The following is a 7,917-nucleotide window of genomic DNA, read 5'->3' on the forward strand; positions in this document are numbered from 1 at the left end:
CTGCCACTTTCCTGGAGTCTCAGAATTACAATGTGTCAGGTTCTGAGAAATCAAAGATTCCAAAAAATTATTTAATTAGAATACCATGAAGTATTGTGAAATACTATATATTAAGACTTTATATATATGCTTTATGAACAGATTAGAGTGACTCGTGAAGGACCAGCACCACCTCCTCTTGTCCGATGGTTTGAGGAATATATCTTCCAGAATCCGGGATTAAGATTAAGGAGCTCATTTTTATTCCACCTCCTTTCCTGAAAGTCTGTCTTGCAGAATTGACTAAAAATTAATCTTCACATTAATTCCTAATTATTTTGCAATTATTTTTGTCAGTTCTTCTTGACCTGTTTTTTTTCTTCTTCTTTTCTGACCTCATGACCCAGTCAGCATTTTTGTACAATGGTCAAGTCTTAACTTATCCATTTCTGTATTGCATTTGTGTTTGATATTTCTCATGGGTATTTCATAATTTTCGACTTTGAGTTGAAACAGTTTGAGTTAAAACTCTTTTTTAGCGCATTTCATCTGTAAAAGAAAACATGCCTAATAATTCTGCACACATGAATATAAGGAGTTTTTCTCTTCCAGCTTTCCTGGACTATTGTATAGCACTCATAAATGATTAAATAAAAAATAATGGTAGTTATTAAGATTGATATGGTTTGGAATTGGTAAAATGTGCTTGGAAAAAAATCACAATAAAACAATGTTTTAATGTTTAAGTTTGGAATATTAACTGACATGAATGAATGCTATATAAATATTGTTCATGTTAACATAATGTTTATAAATGAAATCTTATTGTAAAGTGTTACTATATATATATATATATATATATTTATATATATATATATATATATATATATATATATATATATATATATATATATATATATATATATATATATATATACATACATATTTATATATATATATATATATATAGTAGCATTTGAAGAGAATGACTTACAGTCATAAAAACAACTGTAATTGTTCATCTAGGTGACAGCTATAATGCACCATTAAATTGAATGTTTGATATTTATTAAAACAAACTGTAAGTCATATGTAAATTATGCTACTTTTTCACATGGGCTCAAAAGCAAATTTGAAGCTCAATAGCATTTGAGGAGAAAGACTTGCAGTCATAAACCAATTGTAATGTGTTCATTTAGGTGTCAGCTACGATGCACAACTTATAATTTTTTTTTATATATTAAAATAAAGTGTTACTAAAGTTATATATATTGTTCTGTGTATGTGATTTCAAAGTCTAGATTGGTCGGATTAACCCTTTAACTGCCGCATCCCTTAAAACTTGATTGTCAGAGGGTTACTGTAAATGCTTATGCCCGCTGGGCACAGTTATCCTGATGCCACCGGGGGTGGCGTTGCACTGATGGCTTGAGCCCGACATCGCTGCTTGCAGCTATATTTATTATTATTTTTCTTCTTCTTCTCCCGAATGAATCGCATTTTTGAGGGCTTTAACATGCTCAAAAAGTCATGAAACTTTGCACACGCGTCAAACCTGGTGAAAATTTTCGTCTGATATAGGATTCAGAAGAGGGTGTGGCAAAATGGCTCGACAGCGCCACCTATACCAAGAAAATCAACAGCCTTCCAGCTATGTTTCACGTACATGCACGAAAATTGGCACACATATGTAACACACCAATACCTACAAAAAAGACTCTTGGAGCGAAATTCTAAACCCAACAGGAAGTCGGTTATTTTTAATATTTTGAGCATATTTTGTGTAATTTTGGTCATTTCCATGTGTTGTATTTTAACGAACTCCTCCTAGAGAGTTCTTCAAATCAACACCAAATTTGGTATGCCTAATCTAAAGGTGTTTGCGATGTTAAATTGCGAAGATCTTGAGTTTTCGTTGAAGGGCGTGTCCGTGGCGGCCTGGCGAATTTCGATGATTCGCCATGAAAAATGAAGTTGCTATAACTCACACATACAATGTCCAATCTGCCCCAAACTTCACATGTTTGATGAGACTCCGAACCTGAACAGATTGACATGCCCATATTCAGTTATAGTCATAGCGCCACCTATTGGCAACAGGAAGTGACATACTTTACGCTGCGACGAACTACTCCTAGAAATTTTATGACATCAATGTCTTTTTTGTGGTCAGTCTAATCTAAAGGCCTGTGCGATGTTCAGTTGTGAAGATCTTGAGTTTTCGTTAAAAGGCTTGTTCATGGCGCCGCGACAAAGTTCGATGTCTCGCCATGGGAGTAGAAGTTGTTGTAACTCAGTCATAAAATATCAGATCTTGCCCAAACTTCAAATGTTTGATAAGAGTACTGACCTGAACACATCTGGAGGCTAATATTCCATTGGGTGTGGCAAAATGGCTCGATAGCGCCACCTATACATTTTCAATGGAGTGCGCCTCGAGCTACATGTCATATACATGTACGAAAATCGGTAAACATATGTAACACACCAATAGCTACAAAAAAGTCTCTTGGTACGAAACCCGAATCCCAACAGGAAGTCGGTTATTTTTAATTTTCCCTGCAAAATTGGTGTTGTTTTTGTCATTTTCAGGGGTTGTATTTTAAAGAACTCCTCCTAGAGATTTATTCAGATCAACACCAAACTTGGTCAGTGTAATCTAAAGCCCTTTGCCATGTTAAATTGCGAAGGAATTGAGGTTTCGTTAAAGGGCGTGTCCATGGCGGCCTGACAAATTTCGATGATTCGCCATGAAAAATGATGGTGCTATAACTCACACATACAATGTCCAATCCGCCCCAAACTTCACATTTTTGATAAGACTCTACACCTGAACAGATCTAGATGCCAATATTCAGTTATAGTCATAGCGCCACCTATTGGCAACTGGAAGTGACATATTTTACACTGTGACAAACTACTCCTAGAAATTTTATGACATCAATGTCTTTTTTGTGGTCAGTCTAATCTAAAGACCTGTGTGATGTTTAGTTGTGAAGATCTTGAGTTTTTGTTAAAAGGCATGTCCATGTCGCCATGACGAAGTTCGATGTCTCGCCATGGGAATAAAAGATGTTATAACTCAGGCATAAAATGTCCGATCTTGCCCAAACTTCACATGTGTGATAAGGGTCCTGGCTTGAACACATCTGAAGGCCAATATTCCATTATAACGATAGCGCCACCTGCTGGCAAAAGGAAGATTGGCCCACATATGGAATAAACTTTGAGATATTGCACTTATATTAATGAGTTTAAATGCATATTTCTCAACGTTCACCTTTTTACTAAAGCCACACGATGGCGGTGAGCCCGGTGCGAGGGCCCGTTCATCGCTGCTTGCAACTTTAATTCTTCTTCTTCTTCTTCTTCTTCTTCTTCTTCTCCCGAATGAATCGCATTTTTGAGGCCTTTAACATGCTCAAAAACTCTTGAAACTTTGCACACGCGTCAAACCTGGTGAAAATTTTCGTCTGATATAGGATTCAGAAGAGGGTGTGGCAAAATGGCTCGACAGCGCCACCTATACCAAGAAAATCAACAGCCTTCCAGCTATGTTTCACGTGCATGCACGAAAATTGGCACACATATGTAACACACCAATACCTACAAAAAAGACTCTTGGAGCGAAATTCTAAACCCAACAGGAAGTCGGTTATTTTTAATATTATGAGCATATTTTGTGTAATTTTGGTCATTTCCATGTGTTGTATTTTAACAAACTCCTCCTAGAGAGTTCTTCAAATCAACACCAAATTTGGTATGCCTAATCTAAAGGCCTTTGCGATGTTAAATTGCGAAGATCTTGAGTTTTCGTTGAAGGGCGTGTCCGTGGCGGCCTGGCAAATTTCGATGATTCGCCATGAAAAATGAAGTTGCTATAACTCAGACATACAATGACCAATCTGCCCCAAACTTCACATGTTTGATGATACTCTGAACCTGAACAGATCTACATGCCCATATTCAGTTATAGTCATAGCGCCACCTATTGGCAACAGGAAGTGACATATTTTACGCTGCGACGAACTACTCCTAGAAATTTTATGACATTAATGTCTTTTTTGTGGTCAGTCTAATCTAAAGGCCTGTGCGATGTTCAGTTGTGAAGATCTTGAGTTTTCGTTAAAAGGCTTGTTCATGGCGCCGCGACAAAATTCGATGTCTCGCCATGGGAATAAAAGATGTTATAACTCAGGCATAAAATGTCCGATCTTCCCCAAACTTCACATGTGTGATAAGAGTCCTGGCCTGAACAGATCTGCAGGCCAATATTCCACCGGGTGTGGCAGAATGGCTCTATAGCGCCACCTATACACTTTCAACGGAGTGCGCTTCGAGCTATGTTTCACGTACATGTACAAAAATTGGTACACACATGTAACACTCCAATACCTACAAAAAAGTCTCTTGGTACAAAATCCGGATCCCAACAGGAAGTCGGTTATTTTGAATTTTCCCTTCAAAATTGGTGTTGTTTTTGCCATTTTCAGGGGTTGTACTTTAACGAACTCCTCCTAGAGATTTATTCAGATCAATACCAAACTTGGTCAGTGTAATCTAAAGCCATTAGTGATGTTAAATTGCGAAGGACTTGAGGTTTCGTTAAAGGGCGTGTCCATGGCGGTCTGACAAATTTCGATGTTTCACCATGAAAAAGGAAGTTTCTGTAACTCAGACATACAATGTCCAATCTGCCCCAAACTTCACATGTTGGATGAGACTCTTGACCTGAACAGATCTACATGCCCATATTCAGTTATAGTCATAGCGCCACCTATTGGCAACAGGAAGTGACATATTTTACACTGTGACAGACTATTTCTAGAAATTGTATGACATCAATGTCTTTTTTGTGGTCAGTCTAATCTAAAGACCTGTGTGATGTTTAGTTGTGAAGATCTTGAGTTTTTGTTAAAAGGTGTGTCCATGGCGCCGTGTTGAAGTTCGATGTCTCGCCATGGGAATAAAAGATGTTATAACTCAGGCATAAAATGTCCGATCTTGCCCAAACTTCACTTGTGTGATAAGGGACCTGGCCTAAACAGATCTGAAGGCCAATATTCCATCGAGTGTGGCAAAATGGCTCGATAGCGCCACCTATACACTTTCAACGGAGTGCGTATACACTTTAAACGGAGTGCGCCTCGAGCTATGTTTCACGTAAATGTACAAAAATCAGAACACACATGTAACACACCAATATCTACGAAAAAGTCTCTTGGTACGAAATCCGAACCCCAACAGGAAGTCGGTTATTTTGAATTTTCCCTTCAAAATTGGTGTTGTTTTTGCCATTTTCAGGGGTTGTACTTTAACAAACTCCTCCTAGAGATTTATTCAGGTCAACACCAAACTTGGTCAGTGTAATCTAAAGCCCTTTGCGATAATAAATTGAGAAGGACTTGAAGTTTCGTTAAAGGGCGGGTCCATGACGGCTTGACAAATTTCGATGTTTCGCCATGAAAAAGGAAGTTGCTGTAACTCAGACATACAATGTCCAATCTGCCCCAAACTTCACATATTGGATAAGACTCTTGACCTGAACAGATCTACATGCCAATATTCAGTTATAGTCATAGCGCCACCTATTGGCAACAGGAAGTTACTTATTTTACACTGCGACAAACTACTCCTAGAAATTTTATGACATCAATGTCTTTTTTGTGGTCAGTCTAATCTAAAGACCTGTGTGATGTTTAGTTGTGAAGATATTGAGTTTTTGTTAAAAGGTGTGTCCATGGCGCCGTGATGAAGTTCGATGTCTCGCCATGGGAATAAAAGATGTTATAACTCAGGCATAAAATGTCCGATCTTGCCCAAACTTCACTTCTGTGATAAGGGTCCTGGCCTAAACAGATCTGAAGGCCAATATTCCATCGAGTGTGACAAAATGGCTCGATAGCGCCACCTATACACTTTCAACGGAGTGCGTATACACTTTAAACGGAGTGCGCCTCGAGCTATGTTTCACGTACATGTACAAAAATCGGTACACACATGTAACTCACCAATATCTACGAAAAAGTCTCTTGGTACGAAATCCGAATCCCAACAGGAAGTCAGTTATTTAGAATTTTCTCTGCAAAATTAGTGTTGTTTTGGCCATTTTCAGGGGTCGTACTTTAACAAACTCCTCCTAGAGATTTATTCAGATCAACACCAAACTTGGTCAGTGTAATCTAAAGGCTTTTGCGATCTTAAATTGCAAAGATCTTGAGGTTTCGTTAAAGGGCGTGTCCATGGCGGCCTGACAAATTTTGATGTTTCGCCATGAAATAGGATGTTGTTGTAACTCAGGCATAAAATGTCCAATCCTCCCCAAACTTCACATGTTCGACAAAAGTCCTGCCCTGAACACATCTGAAGGCCAATATTCCACTATAATGATAGCGCCACCTGCTGGCAACAGGAAGATTGTCACATATATGGAATAAACATTGATATATTCTACTTATATTTATGAGTTTAAACGCATATTTCTCACCGTTCACCTATTAACTAAAGCCACTCGCTGCCGGTGAGCCCGGGTGCGAGGGCCCGTTCATCGCTGCTTGCAGCTTTAATTATTATTATTATTCCGCTTCTCCAAAATGAATCGCATTTTTGAGGGCCTAAACACGCTCAAAAAGTCACCAAATTTTGCACACGCCTCCGAACTGGCGAAAATTTACGTCTGATATGGGTTTCAGAAGTGGGCGTGGTAAAATGGCTCGACAGCGCCACCTATGCACGTTCAGCGGTGTGCGCCTCGAGCTACATTTCACGTACATGTATGAAAATCGGTACACACATGTAACACATCAATACCTACAAAAAAGACTCTTGGAGCAAAATTCTAAACCCAACAGGAAGTCGGTTATTTTTAATATTATGGGCAAATTTTGTGTCATTTTTGCCATTTCTATGAGTTGTATTTTAACGAACTCCTCCTAGAGATTTCTTCAAATCAACACCAAATTTGGTATGCCTAATCTAAAGGCCTTTGCGATGTTAAATTGCGAAGATTTTGAGTTTTCGTTGAAGGGCGTGTCCGTGGCGGCCTGGCGAATTTCGATGACTCGCCATTAAAAATTAGGTTGCTATAACTCAGACATACAATGTCCAATCTGCCCCAAACTTCACATGGTTGATAAGACTCTGGAACTGAACAGATTGACATGCCCATATTCAGTTATAGTCATAGCGCCACCTATTGGCAACAGGAAGTGTCATATTTTATGCTCCGAAGAACTACTCCTAGAAATTTTATGACATCAATGTCTTTTTTGTGGTCAGTCTAATCTAAAGGCCTGTGCAATGTTAAATTGTGAAGATCTTGAGTTTTCGTTAAAGGGCGTGTCCATGGCGCGGTGACAAAGTTCGATGTCTCGCCATGGGAATAGAAGTTGTTGTAACTCAGGCATAAAATATCAGATCTTGCCCAAACTTCACATGTTTGATAAGAGTACTGACCTGCCCACATCTGGAGGCCAATATTCCATTGGGTGTGGCAAAATGGCTCGATAGCGCCACCTATACACTTTCAATGGAGTGCGCCTCGAGCTACGTGTCACGTACATGTACAAAAATCGGTATACACATGTAACACACCAATACCTACAAAAAAGTCTCTTGGTACGAAATCCGAATCCCAACAGGAAGTCAGTTTTTTAGAATTTTCTCTGCAAAATTGGCGTTGTTTTTGCCATTTTCAGGGGTTGTACTTTAACGAACTCCTCCTAGAGATTTATTCAGATCAACACCAAACCTGGTCAGTGTAATCTTAAGCCCTTTGCGATGTTAAATTGCGAAGATCTTTAAATTTCGTTAAAGGGCGTGTCCATGGCGGCCTGACAAATTTCGATGTTTCGTCATGAAAAAGGAAGTTGCTGTAACTCAGACATACAATGTCCAATCTGCCCCAAACTTCACATTTTAGATAAAACTTCTGCCCTT

This window comes from Carassius gibelio, chromosome B21 (genome assembly GCF_023724105.1).
Source record: "Carassius gibelio isolate Cgi1373 ecotype wild population from Czech Republic chromosome B21, carGib1.2-hapl.c, whole genome shotgun sequence".
NCBI lineage: Eukaryota > Metazoa > Chordata > Actinopteri > Cypriniformes > Cyprinidae > Carassius > Carassius gibelio.